Source organism: Leopardus geoffroyi, chromosome E3 (genome assembly GCF_018350155.1).
Source record: "Leopardus geoffroyi isolate Oge1 chromosome E3, O.geoffroyi_Oge1_pat1.0, whole genome shotgun sequence".
NCBI lineage: Eukaryota > Metazoa > Chordata > Mammalia > Carnivora > Felidae > Leopardus > Leopardus geoffroyi.
In genome coordinates, this window is record NC_059340.1 from 31,650,651 (window position 1) to 31,668,012 (window position 17,362).

The 17,362-nt window shown below is 50.5% G+C and overlaps 1 protein-coding gene across 3 annotated transcripts in view; it reads right to left on the minus strand.

Moving 5' to 3' along the window:
• The window catches only part of SNX29 (sorting nexin 29), a 493,450-nt gene that overhangs the window by 120,766 nt on the left and 355,322 nt on the right, over positions 1-17,362 (minus strand). The window lies entirely within an intron of this gene.

Consider the following 17,362-nt stretch of genomic DNA (forward strand, 5'->3'; position numbering starts at 1 on the left):
GTGATTTGTTGAACACTGTACTCAAAGTGAGAAACACAACGGTTATATGGCTACAGGATGGTTTTCGGTGTGTTGGTCCTTCACCCTCATGATTGCGAGGCTGACCAGGGGCTGTGGCGAGTGCTGCCACCCCGCATCGCCAGAGAGGACCCCTGCCACCTCTCACTAGCCCAAGGAAAGGCCCAAACACAAAAAGCAAAGTATGGTTTCTACTGAATGACTGAATGCCTATCACTTTCCCGCCGTCATAAAGCTAAAAAATGCTAAGTGAAAGCATCATAAATCAGCAACCCTATGCAGACAAGTAATAAACTAGGTATTATAAGCTGCTGAGATCTGGGGACTGTTTACTGTGACAGCATAGTAAGTTAGCCTCAGCTGACTGATACGCTCCAGTATTAAAAGATTCTTTAGGGGCACCTGGGTGGCGCAGTCGGTTAAGTGTCCGACTTCAGCCAGGTCACGATCTCGCGGTCCGTGAGTTCGAGCCCCGCATCAGACTCGGGGCTGATGGCTCAGAGACTGGAGCCTGTTTCCGATTCTGTGTCTCCCTCTCTCTCTGCCCCTCCCCCGTTCATGCTCTGTCTCTCTCTGTCCCAAAAATAAATAAACGTTGAAAAAAAAATTAAAAAAAAAATAAATAAATAAAAGATTCTTTAAAATAACTTCAAATAAACCATTAACAAAGGTCTCTGGGGGTGCTTGGGTGGCTCAGTCAGTTGAGTATCCAACTCTTGCCAGCACAGAGCCTGCTTAGGATTCTCTCTCCCCGCCCCCCCCCCATCTCCAAATCAACTTAAAAACCAAAAACACAAAGGTCTCTGGCCAGTGCCCCAGCCTGGCCCTGATGAGGCTGGCAGCAGTGGGTCTGTGTGGTCTGCTGGCTGCAGGATGGGACGGTCCAGCTGGCCTTGCAGAAAGCACACCGAGTGTCACAACTGAGACAGAGGCAGTTGTGTCACCAGTCATTCGTTACTGTGTCCAAAGGCTGAAGAAGGCAGAACCCCAAACAGGCAGCTTTAAGCGGCAAGATGCTCACAATATGAAAAGAACTCAGGAAGGAAGATGGACCAAGCGAAGAGGCGGTATCTGCCCTCACCCCCGTGTGGTTCTCGTACATTCCAGGGCACATGTTCCTGAGTAGAACAGGCCTCCCTCCAATTCAAACAAGGCCATATATCCGTCTCTCCACTGCACACCCCCTCCCATTTTCCATTCCTTAAAAAAACAAAACCATTGTGATCAATGAAGAAAGTGAACTTCATCTCAGTGAAACTGCACTGGGAACTACCTGTGCACCCAAGGATCCTGGTCGTTCTCCTCCTCCATGGGCCCTGTGGTCTCAGAACCACAACGATTTGCTGTTCCCTTGACTCAATAATAAATATACGAGTGATAACCCAGGGGCTGGAGTCCTCAGGGGGACTCTGTAACTTATGACATTTGTTGAGCTAATGACCATCAACAGGTTGCCATCGGCTTAACCTCTTTGGAACGTGACACGCCCTGGCTCGGTCGTGGTCTCCAGGCATGTCTTGGGTGCTCCAGCTTGCTCCTTTCTCCTAGGCTTTCCGCTTTTACCCTAAGCCCCCCATTTAACCTAAGTGACCCATACTAGCCACACCTTACCACCAGGACGCCAGAGGTCCTGCTTTGCTTTGGATTTAATGTTGAAAATGTTTATATTTAGAATTAGCCAGCTGGACTATTTATAGATGATCCCAATTTTGTTGGCAACGTCCAAAGCATCAGTCAAGAAACAACGGAGCAAAGGCCCTTCTTCTTCAAGCCACCAGGCTTGACCAGAGCGCCGACCTCAGCCAGGTCAGTGTCACAGAGCTCCTTCAGAGCCTGTGTGATCTGGAGCTTGTTGGCCTCGACAGCCACATGGAATGCAAGAACGGGGTTGTCTTCTGTCCTCTTCAGGACTGACTCCGTGGTCAGGGAGCTTGGTGATGACACAGGTGCCAAGCTGGTTTCTCCTGTTAACCACTGCACCACCAACAGCATAGAGTAGTCTCGCCTGCATATGTGTTCAGATAAATGCAATCACCTGATATACATTTTTTCATTCTTTGGTATCTGGCTTCTCATGCAACCGGGTTGTGAAATGTCTGTACTGTTGCATGCAATGATACATCTTCATTCTTGCTGTCCAGTCTTTTATCGTGTAAATACGGCACAGTGTATGTGCTCATTCTTCTGTGGATGGACAGGTCGTGCTCGTTATTTTGCGCTTATTTACGTGGTTGATATGTTTTCCCCCCGTAGACTGTGACTCTATGATGACAAGAAACTGGTCTATGCTTTCTCGTTACTGTAATTCAGCCCTTAGCACAGTGACTGACCCATAATGGGAGAGGAAGAAAGGAAGGGAGAGGAGGAGGGAAGCAGACAGGAAGGGAATACAAGTTATTAGTGTGCCCAACGATAGGACCCCACTCCCAGATACAAGGTCTGTTTTCAACAATCAAGATAATTTCCCAGTTTCTGCTTGCTATAAAAGTTCTTCTCTCCCTACATATGTCACATGAAATTAACCCCCTAGGCTCTTACGTGACTCCTGCCTCTTACTGCCAATAAAGATACTTAGTTGTTATTAATAATAATTTACTGATACCAGAAGAGTCCGGCTCTTGAAATAGGGTGCATATCAAGATCCAACTTGCCTGAGGACAGGCCCTGAGACAGAACATTATCATCCTCATGTTAACAGCACGTTCAAGAGATAAAACCAGTCACAATTCCATGATCTCCTTCATTTTCTTTGTAAATGCACAAAGGAAAATGAAAACAGAAAACACAACTCCTCTAACAGGTGGAGGATAGAAAGTGCTAGCAAGGCCTCCTCCGGGCCAGGGACTCAGGCCTTGGGGAACGGCCACGCCCTAACTGGATTCCACACTCAGATCTTAAAGGGCTCTCGCTTTTACCTCTGACAGAGGTTGACAGGAGGAAACCACGGCTCTGCCAAATGGAAACAGAAATGAGCTTCTGGAATCTGAAGAGCGCACATCCATCATTCTCTGAAAACTCGTACCCGTGAGGCTCTAACTTGGATACGTGCATGGCGGAGGCTGCCCGCGGTCCTCAGACATTCAGAAAAACAGCTATTAACTTCACTTTGTGGGACTCACGCTCGAGAGTGAAAAATACAAACGGCCCAGACACAGGGCTCAAGCCCACCTCACTAACTTCATCGTTCACCTCCACGCCTTGACTCCTGGTGCAAACACTGGTTTCCCCAGGCCATATGCTTGCCTATCCATTCATTCTAGAGACATTTCCCACAGGCGCTAGCCTACGCGCCAGGATGCAGCAGAAAAGTAAGAGGGTGTGCAAGGACCAAGTGTGACAGACAACAAGCACATGAAGATAAGCAGTGCAGAGTGACGGCGAGATGGGAACACAGGTCTATGAAGCATCTACCATATGCCAAGAATGGTGACTGGCACTTTTCCTCTAGATCTCGCTTAATTCTCATGCCAATCCCATACCTGAGGCGGTTGGCAGCTACATTTTACAGACGAGGAACACGTGTGGTAAACACACAGCTGGTCAATAAGAGAGGCAAGTAAATAACATCCCGATCCTGAGGGCTCTAAGGCCCAAGGCGTCTGAAAAGCAGACCGACGGCAGCCAAGCCAGCCACAACCTCTTTCTGGTGAGAAGAGCTGGAAGTCCAAAGCGTTTGAGCGCTACTCCTCAAGGCCAGGGGGCTGGAAACGAAGAGGGGCCTACTTTGTGCTTTGGGCAAGTCCAGGCCAAAATCTAGCCAGGGAGGTTTGGAGACGAACCAGGGCTTTCAGCTCCCCAGGCTCCGCTAGGCCCCTGACGAGGACTACTTGAAAACCAGCTGTAGTGTGTAGAAAAATTTCTCTCGGCTGTGAAAAGATTCCGGATTCTTTCTTGATAAGCTTTTCCTTAACACAAATAGGGTATTCAGGGAAAACATGGGCCTCTTCTTGTTCCTGCCGCTATAATTAGAACGTTCCCATCAGAGTGTTGTGAGAGTTTAAGGAGATAAAACATGGAGAGAACTTGGCACAGTGTCGGGTGCACGGGAAACGTGGCTGCTGCCATGTTACCAACCACCCTCCTCACCAACCATCCCCCTCGTCAACCATCATCACCATCGTTGTCCTCACCAACCCTCATCGTCCACATGACCCGTCAGGACCAACCATCGACCGCCATCACATCACCAGCACCCTCGTCATTACCTTTATTCCACATTTACTTTGGGGGAAAGCCCGTCAATAAGAACACAGCAGCCTTCTTCTCTCAAAGAACGTAGGGCTGGAGGATGATCGCGACCTAGGCTTGCAGTGTGCCCCTGAGACCGAGCAGCGGTGCCACCCTGGGCAGTTTGATTCACCTCTCCGACCTGTGAACAGAGGTGAAAACGCTTCCCCTCACAGGGTGGCGGCAAGGGTCAGAACTGTGTGTGGGAAAGGGTCAATAAATATCGGGGCTTACTATTCGCACCGGCCTGATCTGTGTTTCGCCTATGTTGTGTCTCGTCCACAGGTTAACGTAAAAGTGGGCAGAGGAGGGGCAGACGTGATCCCACGACTCACTGACTTCTGCAGTCTAGCACGTAGCTTCCTCTCGATCACATGCTGCAAAATACAGCTCGTCTTCCTTTCCGTGATTCTGGCAACTGAGGCGTTAGAGGCTGGTTTCCCTGTAAGTCTTCTGGGGGCCCTCTGCCGCCACACCGGCCCGGCACCCCCTGGGCCACCGTGGACCAGCAGCCCCATAGTGCCGGGGGGAGATACCCCTCCCCCCGTCTCCATCACGCTGCGCTCACAGTCCTAAGACCGTTATGAGCCTTCCTGAGACCCCAGTTAGCGCCCCACACACTTCTCACACACCCCTCTCCGCCGGCCCTGACACACAGCCTCCACAAGGCCGCCAACTTGAGCTGCTTCTTCCGACTGCAGACAGCCAGAGCAGTCTGACGGAATTTCACTTTGCTGGGAAGTCTGGCGGGGAGCTGGAATTCACAGTCTCTCGGGATGAGTCTGCCGGCGGCACAAGGAGATAACCTTTAAAGGTTGGATTCAAAACGCTTTTCTGTATCTGCAAGGAGTAGAAAAAGATCCAAAGCTTAAGCAACAGCCCCACCCTTCCTACTTCATTATGAGCCCCAGGCTTCTGAAAAAGCCCAGCTCAGGGGAAAAACTAGCGGCCCAGATGTGTGGGGGTGCATCCATTCGGGCGGAGGCTCAAGGGGGTGTGAAAGCCCTCTGACACCTGTACGGTTCAAGTCCTACAGATCCGAAGAGGGCTCACCCGGGCCAGGAAAGGCATGTACTCCCCAATGCAGAGGTACTTTTTCAAACACAGAAATATGGGAGTTATGATTCCACGCCCCAGGTCTCAGGAAAACACGCATCACGTGAACATAAATGGTCACAGTGGACATCTGGGCAGCTGCCTAGCTGCTCATCAACTGTTTCCATGTACTGCCTCCCTTCGACCTCAGGGCGTGCATGGGGGGGGTGGGGGAGAGGGCCTGGGGGGTGGGGGAGAGGGCCGCTACCCGGTTCCCACCGAGGAGATGCAGCACGGCATCGCCCAGCCTGGCAGCTCCGGGCTGCCGTGCGGGTCTTCTAGCCTCAGCAAAGCAGGGACCAGCAGACCGCGTGTCGACCTGCTCAACCATATGGAATGAAGGAGAGGGTCATACGGGTCTGGGTTCCCGCTGGACAGGAACACATCTCTAAGGGTACGGACCACTGTGTGTCTAGGAGGGCCTACTTGCGCGTGTAAAGACTCACACCACACACGTCTATCTCAAGTCACAGGTGCGTGTTAGGAGCGTGCCTGAGCTGCACACTGGTTTGGCTGAACAAAGCGGCTGCACCCTCTGGGCCCTTCCCATTCACCAAGTAGGCGCAGCACCGGGCCGAGGGCACTAAAGAAACACACTCATCAGGGGCTCTCAAGCATCTTATGAAGGACGCAGCAACCCCCATTCTGAAGGTGAGAACGTTGTGGCTTCAGCAGAACGATAAAGCTGCTGTCATAAAAGGTCATCCAACTCGGAACCAAGAGGCAGATCGGGGATTGAAGCTGGGAATGAGGCTAGAGTCTACATGTGAACTGCCAGTTGTCCCAGGTACCCGAAACCCTGATGAACTCACACCTCAAGACACAGCATCTGCTCTGCTGTCCGTGGCCATTTTGCACATCTTAGCTACCATCTCCTTTTACCTAGCTCCTGCAATGGTGATCAGGTGGGCAGGTGGATGGGTAAGTGGACGGGCGGACGTGTGGATGAACGGGTAGATGCCTGGACAGCTGGCTGGCTGCCTGGGTGGAGGGATGGCTGGCTCCGTGGATGGACAGGCAGGCAATCAGGCAGGCTTCACTACAAAGCCTTGGAAGATCCAGCTGGCTGAAGCACCCTGAGCTTCTGTCTTCTCCCCTCTGTCACTCCACCTCAGATGCAGCAGCCTTCCAACTCCTCTAATGCCCCAAGCTCTTTCCTACTTCAAGGAAATCCTCTCTGCCTGGGCTGTTCCTCTTCTGTTGACTTAACTCCAAATTGTTGTGCAGGAATGAGCAGATGTTCTCAAAAATTCCATTCTTAATCCCGGTGTAACTGGGCCTTTCTTACAATCTCTGGAACCCTGGGCAGTATTTGTTCATAGCAACAGTTTGTAACTATATATTTATCTGTATGTTATGCGTACATTTGTATGTTTAATGCTCTTTTCTGGTGGGATTATAAACTTCAGTGTGGGGGTACCTTGTACAATGTTCACTGATGTATCCCCAGGACCTAGCACAGTGCCTGATTCATAGGAGTTCAATGAATCCTTACTGTTGGACCTTGATAAGGCCTTGCCTGCCAATCCTGAACTCTTAGTCCCAGTACCTAAAATGTTGGGGCAGGTGCTGGGACTGGAGCCCCGAGTGTGCACAGGTGATTCTGGGAAAGTCCGCAGATTACAGTCAGCAGTACAGACCATCCTGACCACTGAACTCTAGAGAAACTAAAACCATTACTACACCATAAAACAGCTTATTACCTGGGGGTAAAACTTCCTGAACCAGGACGGGGCTAGTAATAAACAATGCGGAGAGTTGTTTTAATCAGTGAGGAAAGTGAGGCAAGGCTGAGAGTGAATGACAAGAGAAATGATCCAAGAGGACCAAGGAGTTTGGGGAAGAGTTTGAAAACAAATCCAAAGTGAGAACTCTGAAGACAGGGGCCTATCAGAATATACTGGAGAATCAGAGTCAGCATGGTTTGTTGATCCATCCACCCATCCAACGTGTACTAGCCTGCTCCCCAATTCTAGGCACTGGAGATACAGGTGTGAGTAAAAATGACACACAGCGGTGGCTTTGTGGGGCTGACCTCCTGCCAGAGGACCAGCAGGGATTCAGGAGAGCAGGGCCACACGAAGCTACAGGTTCCAACCTGCACAGGGTGGTGTGCTACAAGCCTTGGGTCTAGACTTCAAGTATAAACATGGCAGCCAAGGCCATGATGACCACATGAGAACCATGGAGAGAAGCTGGGCTTCTGGCTTCTGCTGAGCCACCATGGCATGGAACGGGGCTCTGGCACATCCCTGCTCTGCACCACCTGGCTCTCTGGCCAAGTCCTAGTCTACAGTCCTAACTCTGCTGGCTGTGAGGAGCCCAGAAGGTGCTTTCTCCAAGCAGTCCAAGGCTGGGGGCAGTCGGCATGTTGGCTGCTTCTCACGCTTGGGTCAGTCTCAAGATGGATGAGCACCTGTGTGTCTACTTTTCAGGCTGTGAAATTAAAATCCGAAAAAAATTCCTTTTTTACCCATGCAGACCAGAAAGATCAGACAGTCAAGTTTTCACAAACTTATAAACTTGGAAAGGGGCCTCAGTGGTCATCTGGTCTCTCCCGCACAGCACAGGGTCAAATGTGGTGGGGGGGTGTGTCGAGATGAGTAGTTGATAAGCCCACTCTGCCATTAAACAGCTCTCCACATTCAATCTTATATCAAGTTGTCAATGGCCAAGGCTCTATCTTTCACAATATCCCCAGCAGCCAGCCCACTCAGGATGGCTGGACAGACAGAGAGATGAACACACAGTTGGAGAGATCAGTAGATGAGCCCAAATCTGTTTCTCTCCAACTTCCCTTCTTTGGTCTCTATTCTGTCCTCTGGGAGGCAGCTGGGAGTCCAGGTGAAAACCCCAGACTTGGGGTGGGGAGACCAACAGTGAATCTGGCTCTGATGCTCTTGCGCTGAGACCTCAGACAAGTTATTTCCTTACCATTGTGAACACGTCTTTGTCCACCTCTAAAATGGAAAGAACATCCACAATACCTCAGGGCTGGTGAAACCACACATAGAATAAGTAAGGTGCAGTATGCTTCGGTAGGTCAACCAAGAAATTCCTGGTTTCCCAATATGTCAAGACCAGGAAATAGAAGAACACTCGATAATCCTCATAATAAAGCTAAAAGACAAGCAAAAGCCTGAAACGTATAGTACAAAGGATTACTATCCAGAGCACTCTTACAAATGGGTAAGAGAGGGATGAACAGTACCATACAACAATAGGGAAGGACACCAGCAGGCAATTCACATACACGTGCAAAACACAAACGGCAGATTAAAGTACAGACGTATGCTCACCCTCCCTAGCAATAAGGAAAATGCAAATCCAGACATCGATGGAATGTCATTGTTCCCCCTATCAGAATGGTCATATTTAAAAGATTGATAATACCCAGTGACGGCAAGGACATGGGGACAAAATATTCCTTTATGGCATTGGAAGGACTGAAAATTGGTTCAGTCTTTGGGAAAGCAATTTAGCTAGGCCTATTTAAAATAAAAAAGGTAGGGGCGCCTGGGTGGCGCAGTCGGTTAAGCGTCCGACTTCAGCCAGGTCACGATCTCGCGGTCCGTGAGTTCGAGCCCCGCGTCGGGCTCTGGGCTGATGGCCCAGAGCCTGGAGCCTGTTTCCGATTCTGTGTCTCCCTCTCTCTCTGCCCCTCCCCCGTTCGTGCTCTGTCTCTCTCTGTCCCCAAAATAAACGTTGAAAAAAATAAATAAAATAAAAAATAAAATAAAATAAAAAAGGTATACATCCTGCACCTTGGCAAATACACTTCTAGTCATTTATCCTAAAGACCTGCCTACAATATGGACGGAGAGGTCTGTACGAGAACAGTCTGGGAGGTTTGTCTGCAATGGCCAGGAAATGAAAACAGTCTAAATGTCCGTCATCAGACCATTAAGTAAAGGCTCCCTCATACTGGGAAACAATGTGGTGAAGTTTAACAAGAGTAAGGAAGAGAGATGTCTGAGTACTGAGAAAGAAGGCATGTATCACAGGATCCCATTTATGTTCAACAAAATAACACCGTAACAGCATTCGGGGGATCCGTGTGGAGCGGTACCTGTCAGCCTAGAGAAATTATGCCCCCAGGGGGCATTTGGCAAAGTGTGGAGACACTGTGGGTTGTCACAACTGGAGAGATGGCGTGGGTGGTGAGTGGGTAGTGGCCACGGATGCTTCTCAACATCCCTTCATGCACAGGTGAGACCTCCTCCTCCCCGCCACACAAAGAATTATCCAATCCAAAATGTCAAGTGTGCTGCAGCAGAGAAACCCTGGTGTGAAGATGTCTTCTAGCAAGCTGGCTCCTGAGTAGCCCAGGTGACGCACAGCCCAAGTCCCCTCACTGCCGGTCAGAGCATCCTCATTTTCCTTTGGGGAAACACCCTTATTCCACTGCCCTAAGCGTCAGGAGTAGGTATATAACCCAAAAGCACGCCATCCGCCTGACAAGGCAATGAGCAGACAGGGGTATGGCCCATGCCACCGAGAGTCAGAACCAGGTCCAGGACCGCTGCCAGCCTTGAAAGGAACAGGGGCCTTTTCCACTGGGGTCAGCCGAGCCGAGGGGAGGTCAGCCTGTAGGTGCCCACTGACACTCGTGCCACTGCGGCCCGGCTGGGAACAAAGCCAACGCAAGGGAAAAGTTACGTTCTCAAAAGATGGGAGACCAGCCCTCAGGACACGGAGTCCCTGAGATTCAAGCTGGGTCTGCCCTCGGTCTTTTCCATGAGGCAAGCCAATGAATCCCCTTCGTTAAGTTCTGTTAGTCAGGACTCAGTGCAGAGTTACTGGGAGGACTGAAAGCTATCAGCAGGAGGGAGGAGGGGACAGAGACGAAGGCAGAAAAAGAATGTGTCTGTTTTACAGAAGCTGCAGCTCCTACCAAGGACACGTATGGCCAAGTGTTCCACTGAAAACCCCCTGCGTGAGACCGTCTGAGCCGGAAGGGAGCTCAGGGCCTGTGCAGAAGCCCCCACGTTGCCCTAGTTGCCTGTAGCTCGTTACAGTCTCAGCTCTCCTCCTACGGGCGGGGGTTTCCACCACTGGGTCGAACATACGATGTGCACACTAGCAGGCTGACGGGCATGACAGAAGCATGACAGGTGCAGGTGAACCTAAGCGTCTAAGTAACAGAAAACGTACCGATTGCTTATGTACCCAACTCCCTGCCCTCGCCTTGTGATGCATTTAATAAAAGCTTCCAGCACTAACCCCAAGGAGAGACGGTGTGTTGAGACCTGTCTCCCTGTCTCCTTACCTGTGACAAGTGACGCAAGTTCTTTGCTTTCAACACTTCCTTGCATTGCGTTCGATTTAATGTGCCCCAGGTGGCAAAGCCCTGGAGCTGGGTGTCGCTCTCCTACGACCAGGAGAGGGCAGGTGTTACCTCGGGAATTAGTATCCTGGTCAGAACAGGGGTGGTCAGCTTGTTTCCCACACCGTCCCGATTTGAGGAGCCCCCACCTGGTTGCAAATGGGGGGGTCACGTCAGAGGATCAGGCTGGGTTCTGCTGAGGTGACGGCTGGATCCGGAGGACCCTGCCATCCAAGTACCCGGGACTGCCTCCACTCGTACCCTTGGCCCAAGTCACGGCTCCCCACGTAAACATGCCCACGAGGGAACAAGCACAGGGGCCAGCAAATGGGAACATCGGAGTGGGGGGCGGTACCCACCTGGAAACTAGCCCCCAGCTGTAGTTCGGGCAGTGACAGGGACCGAGGACACACGTGCGTTTGGGTCTGCACGGTAGCCCCGCTCACAGCTCCTGACAAAGAAGCTGTATCAGGAAACCATCTCAGGAAAACCTCTGGAAGAGTAGAGAAGGAATCACGAACAGGCACCTTGGAGATGCTGACGAATAATGCCACTGGTCCAATGCAACAAGGAATTTCGGTCCGCACCAAGACTAAAGCCGGCACCACGTGGGCACGTCCCAGCTGGCCAAACTCTCAGGTACTGGGGCCTGGGCATTCAATACTTCAGGCCTCTGTGCAATCCCATGTGATTTGGTATTTGTTGATATCAGGTGTTTGGATATTAGATAATCAGGTATCTGTTGAGCACTGGCGCCCCGGCTGGAAGAGCTCAGCCCTGGGCAAAGCCTCACAGAGTTTTGCACGGACACCGTCTTCCGTTTCAGCTGCTTGAATGGCGGTCCCACCTCCTCGGCAGCCCCGGAAATGGAGGACGAAGGTATCTGGCTCTTTGTAGCTCCTCGGGGAGCCGATGCGGAGCCCCTGATCAAGTAGATGCTAAATAAAGCCCGTTTTCAATGTATGAACGTGCCCACAGACGTCCAACTGAATGTTCTTTTTATGTCTGCTTCCAGGTATAGTAGCTTATCACGGTCAAGCGGTTACCGGAGCCGGAGCGCTAAGGGTAGTCATCTCACAGGGGCGTGTCGGACACCGCGCCCAACACGGGACCTGTCGCTGTGCGAGGTGAGTGGCCTTCCGTCCCTCCCACCCGTACCTCTCTCCCCAGCCCTTACGACGAGAGGTACGTTTACTCCACAGCGTGTGTCTCCCCCACAGACGGTCAGGTCGGGGAGGGCAGGAGGTTTCGCTCACCGCTGGCTCTGCTAAATTTAGCACGAGCCAGGCATACAGGAGACCCTCGATAAACAGCTTTCGGATGGATACAGGATTTATGCTATGAAGGGAAAAAGGAGTTCTTCCTGCTTGGGAAGACACAAGCGGTAACAGAGAGTAACAGGGACCTGTACGTCCAAAGGGATGTGCTTTTTCTTTCTGCCGGTCTCAGGCTCTCTTGGAAGCCCTGAGCATCCCAGAACAGCGGGAGGCCGACGTGCCGTGAACCGTAGAGGCGCTCAGGTGCTGCACTTGGTGGGACGGTTCGCTCTCAAGGGGAGGGACCGCAAGCACCAAGGCCAGCCATCCCAGGGCGCCGCCCACCGTGCAGCACAAAGGCCGACGGGCCGGAAGACACGGAGCAATCCCAGGGCCTGCCTGGGGCACAACAGGGGTGGCAGGAGGGAGCAGAGGCGGACGAGAGAGATTCACCTCTACCTCAGAGCCAGCCCGTTTCCCCCCGAATCCAGAACTGGGCAGGGGCTTCTCAGAGCCCACGTTACAGCAGCTGTGGGTCCTGTGTCTGTCTCATCCGTCTCCACTTAACGAATTCCTCCCTCTCTGCAGAGCAGCAAAGCAAGCCTCGAGACAGAGCCGCAGGGAAGAGAACTGGAGGGCCCGCGGGGTAAGCCTCTTAGGAAAGCGGATGAAAAGGAATGGCTGAGAAGCCTGCAGCCTCGAGTACAAACGCGTCACCCTCCTCCACACCCCGTGCAGCCCACCTGGACCGTGTGATGTATTATTAACAGGGGAGAGAATGGATTCCCGGCCTCACATACAAAAACACGCCCCGATGGAATAAACCTGCAAAAGGACTGCCCAGGTGACACGGGGTCCTTCCGGGTGGGACCACAAATACTCACTGGGCCTTCCTGGGGCACCTTTAACCAACACCACACGCTGTGGCTTCTAGAAAAGGGGACCTCTTCCATCCAGAAGGGAAGAGCTTGGCTGAAACAAAGCAATGATTTTATATATATATATATATATATATATATATATATATATACACACACACACACACACACACACACACACACACACACACACAAAGGAGACCTAATTAGCTGTGCTGTGCAAATGGAGTATTTTACAGTGGGCAGTGTTTCCGGTGGCTGAATTCAAAGTCTGAAATTAATCCCACACGGAGGACGGGTTTCGGCTGTACTTAGACCAACAGTACTTTTCAAAGGCAGAGACTTAAGCGTTCTGAACGTAAGCACATGGATGGATTATTTCATTCCAGTTTAGTGCCTGTAATATTTGCTTAAGAACAAAACAAGCAGGTTGTTTGAAGGTCTCCCATGCCTTCATAAACACTACAGCAGAATATTAAAGACGGCGGACCTCAATCTTCTTCAGAAGTGGGGGTACTTGGAGAAGAAGATCAAACAACTGCTAAGGTACAAACCAGGTGCTGACTAACAACAAATGATATGGAAGTGACAGAAAACCGAGCCCACAAGCGCAATGGTGTGTAAACACAGAGAGAAGAAGGAGAGAGAAACTAAGAAAGCCAGTTATTAAACAGTTTCTCCCGTGGGACGCCTGGGGGGCTTAGTCCGTTGAGCGTCCGACTTCGGCTCAGGTCACGGTCTCGCGGTCCATGAGTTCGAGCCCCGCGTCGGGCTCTGTGCCGACGGCTCGGAGCCTGGAGCCCGCTTCGGATTCTGTGTCTCCCTCTCTCTGACCCTCCCTCGTTCATGCTCTGTCTCTCTCTGCCTCAAAAAGAAACGAACATTAAAAAAAATCGAAAATATAATAAAATAAATAGTTGCTCCCGGTTCACGTGTTGCTGTTCATTCACCGTGTCTCTGGCTGTTGTGTGTTAGCAACCCAGCATCAGCAGCGGCCAGAAGCGTAAGAGACGTTCACGGACACAAACCTTCCACTGGGAAGGTTCTGGACACCAGTTTTACCTCTGTCGTGAGGATTGCTCAAACGCTGCCATTTCCTGCTAGTGCCAGAGCACCCCTCAGCCCCCATTTCAGACTCGGGGACGGAGCGTGGAAATCCTGGCGCTCAAAGGCGCAAGCCACTTTTTAAGACCTTGCATTCACCCCCGTCCGGGGATGGCCCGCCTGCCAGAACCCCGTGCGCAAAATAGAATTCCAGACCTCTTCCCGCCACACCAACGGTGAAAGCCATTGGTACCACGTGCATCAGGTGGGCTATCTCAGCGCATCTGGCATTTAGGACTACCTTTGCCAGGCCTCCGGGCAGGCTCTCCAGGCCCTGACACTGCCCAAACAGGAAGCTCTGAAGGAGCTTCCCTGAAACCCGCCCACGGCCAGAGCAGCCAACACCAACACCTGCTCGGACAACTTCCCTAAGCAAGACCGTCTCGGCCCGGCCTGTGGAGGCGCGGGGCTCGATGGGTAACATGTCTGGGCCCTGCGGTGGCCCCCGCAGTTCTAGAGAAAACTCCCTGCTGGGCTGCAGCGGCCCACCTTCTCAGAAACGCGGGCGGCCACCCAGGCAGGCCGGGCCCCTCCCTTCAGATTGAAGGCAACTGTCCCAATTGCCTCTTGGGTTTTTAAAGAGCTTCACCCTCAGTCTCAGAACCTCTGGAAACCGGCACCTTGTGAGAAAACGCTATCTGGGCTCCAAAAATGTTACTGAATGCCATGCTTCTCCGTGCCTTTGTTTTCTCATCTCTAAAATGGGGAGAAGAAGAGTTTATTCACAGGGTGCTTTTGAGGACTCAATGAGCTATTTGACATAATGCACACACACCAGCGAGAGGCAGCGGCCGCTATGGCTTCTTGTTAGTATTCTACCCATTACCGTTTTATTGGAAGCGGTCTGTTCGCTCAGCGTGGTGTTTCCCAAATACATAACACTGTCCCAAACTCTGGCTGCTTGCATTATCGTTTATTTAGCGTTGTTCTTCAAGCAGAGTCTCTTTCTTTCTTCTTAAATTTATTTTAGAAGGAAAATGCAGGGTGCCTGGGTAGCTCAGTCAGTAAGCGTCCGACTGGATTTCCACTCAGGTCATGATCTCACGGCTTGTGGGTTCGAGCTCCGCATCAGGCTCTGGGCTGACATGCAGGCTGCTTGGGATTCTCTCCCCCCACCCACCACCCGACCTCTGCTCTTCCCCCATGCACCCCCTTGTTAAAAAAAAAAAAACTTGAAAAAAAGGAAAATGCATCACTGTGGTAAATGGAAAACAGGATTCTGTGCCTTAACTAGAAGGGAAATGTAAAAACTAAACACAATTAAAACAGGACAACAAGTAAGATCAAGTTCAAGTCTGCTCCTTCCTGTCGCCATCGAACAGAAAGATTCAAGGGTGTGGACGGCACAAGGTCAACACTTGAAGACTTTCTCCCCCTGGTAATCCCAAACCGTGGAAGAGCTGAAAACGGAGTGGCTTTCTCCCAGCAGGATTTGTTAATGTCCAGCCTCTGTCTTTCTAGAACCTGGTTAAGCACACATAAAATTATCCTGCTTTCCGACACTCTTGGAGACACTGTTTTGCCCAAGAGGACTTTCTGCAATGATGGAAACTTTCTGTAACTGTGCTGCCCCATAAAGTCGCCACTGGCAGCATATGGCTGTTAAGCACTTGAAATGTGGCTAGTGGACTTGAACTGAATTTCTAAGTTTACTGTATTTTAGTTCATTTAAATGTAAATGGCTGTGTGTGGCTAGTGGCTGTCGTATTGGAAAGCCCAGATCTACTGAGAAAACTACACATGATGATCCCTTGATCTTGGTTCTTCGAATGAACTGATATCTGTTTGGAGGTTACACCCTTGTCTTCCTTTGAGGGAGATGTGATAGAACCTGACAGGGACTTGTCACAGGCATGGAACTGGGGATTGTCTACTACATCCCTCAATATTGCTTAATCTACAGCTCTGTGTGGAAATTTCTTTTAGAGCTCCCTTTGAGGAGCTCATGTATTTTCTTCTCATTAGCAATGGTAGTATCCAAAATAGGCACATTTCCATTTTCACCCTGGCTGCCAGGAAGCCCACAGGAAATACACAAAGCAACGAGAACACTGGTGTAGGATCTCATGACAGATTTCCGTGATTTCCTTAACGGAAGTATTACCAGTTTAAGTTTTCCCAGACCCTGACATTTCATTTTTTACTTCTATGTTATCATTCTTTTACAGGTGTTCCTCTAGAAATTATCTCAAATCTTTTGGGGAAATATATAGACGGCATTTTTTAAACTAAGAAAAATAATGTCCAATGGTACCAGCATTTTCAGTGACTCTTGTTCTTTCCCTTATCGTTTACGGTAAGAACCCCGTAAAAAGCTTTCTCAAATGTCTCCAAACATGTTGTGTGGATTTTGCTTGTGAGATATTGACCAGAAGCACTGTTAGCTGAGAGGAGAAAGACTGCTGCATTCAAGAGGTGCTACCTCACACCCCCCATATCACATTTCAATTTTGGTCTAAGATAAAGCTGTCTGCTTCACTTTGTTCACTCCCTGGGCAACACCTCCCGGCTCTCTGATGGACGCAAAGCAGAACTCAAAGGACACTCACCGAAGATGGTTTTTGGTTGGTGTGGCATCGAAAGAGAAAGAGAACCAAGGAGATGTATGGAAATCTGTCACGTCCAACTCTCTTCTTAAGCCAAAGGTGAGGGCATCAGGAGCACTCAGATTGTCCAACACTTACTGATGAGTTACTTACTAAGTGCCGTTGCCAAACAAGTAAACTCCAGTCGCTTTCTGGTGCAAGCTTCCTTGCCAAACCCTAGCTCACCCGTCTGTGAGATTTCAAGATGCGTGTCCCATACAGATGCCTGTTCCTATAAACCACACGCCTGCCACCACGCCTGCCACCAAAGGCTACACAGGGCGAGCATCTGGGAGCAGCAGAAATTCCAAGACGAGAATACAGAATGTGTCCTACCCGCCACACGCCTCTCACGCTGACAAGAGCTTTGCAAGGTAAGGAGTGGTAGTATTTCCGTCTTACTCGTGAGGAAATGGAGATTCACTTAAGGTTACAAAACTGAAACCAGGGCTCCTATCTTCAAGGTCAGTGTCTTTTTTTTTTTTTCCCCTCTAACCATCCAGCCTCTGGAGAAAAATATCTTAATAGGTGAGAAGACGTCTTCTTTGATTGTCAATTCCCCACTTAAGAAAAAAAAAAAAAAAAAAAAGCAACAAAACTCAAGACTTTTCACAGACCTGATGGGGAGTAAGAACAAAAACGTGGGGCACCTGGGTGGTTCAGTTAGGTGTCTGACTTCAGCTCAGGTCATGATCTCATGGTCCGTGGGTTCGAGCCCCGCGTCGGGCTCTGTGCTGACGGCTCAGAGCCTGGAGCCTGCTTCGGATTCTGTGTCTCCCTCTCTCTCTGACCCTCCCCCGTTCATGCTCTGTCTCTCTCTGTCTCAAAAATAAATAAACATTAAAAAAAATTTTAAGAACAAAAACATAATGA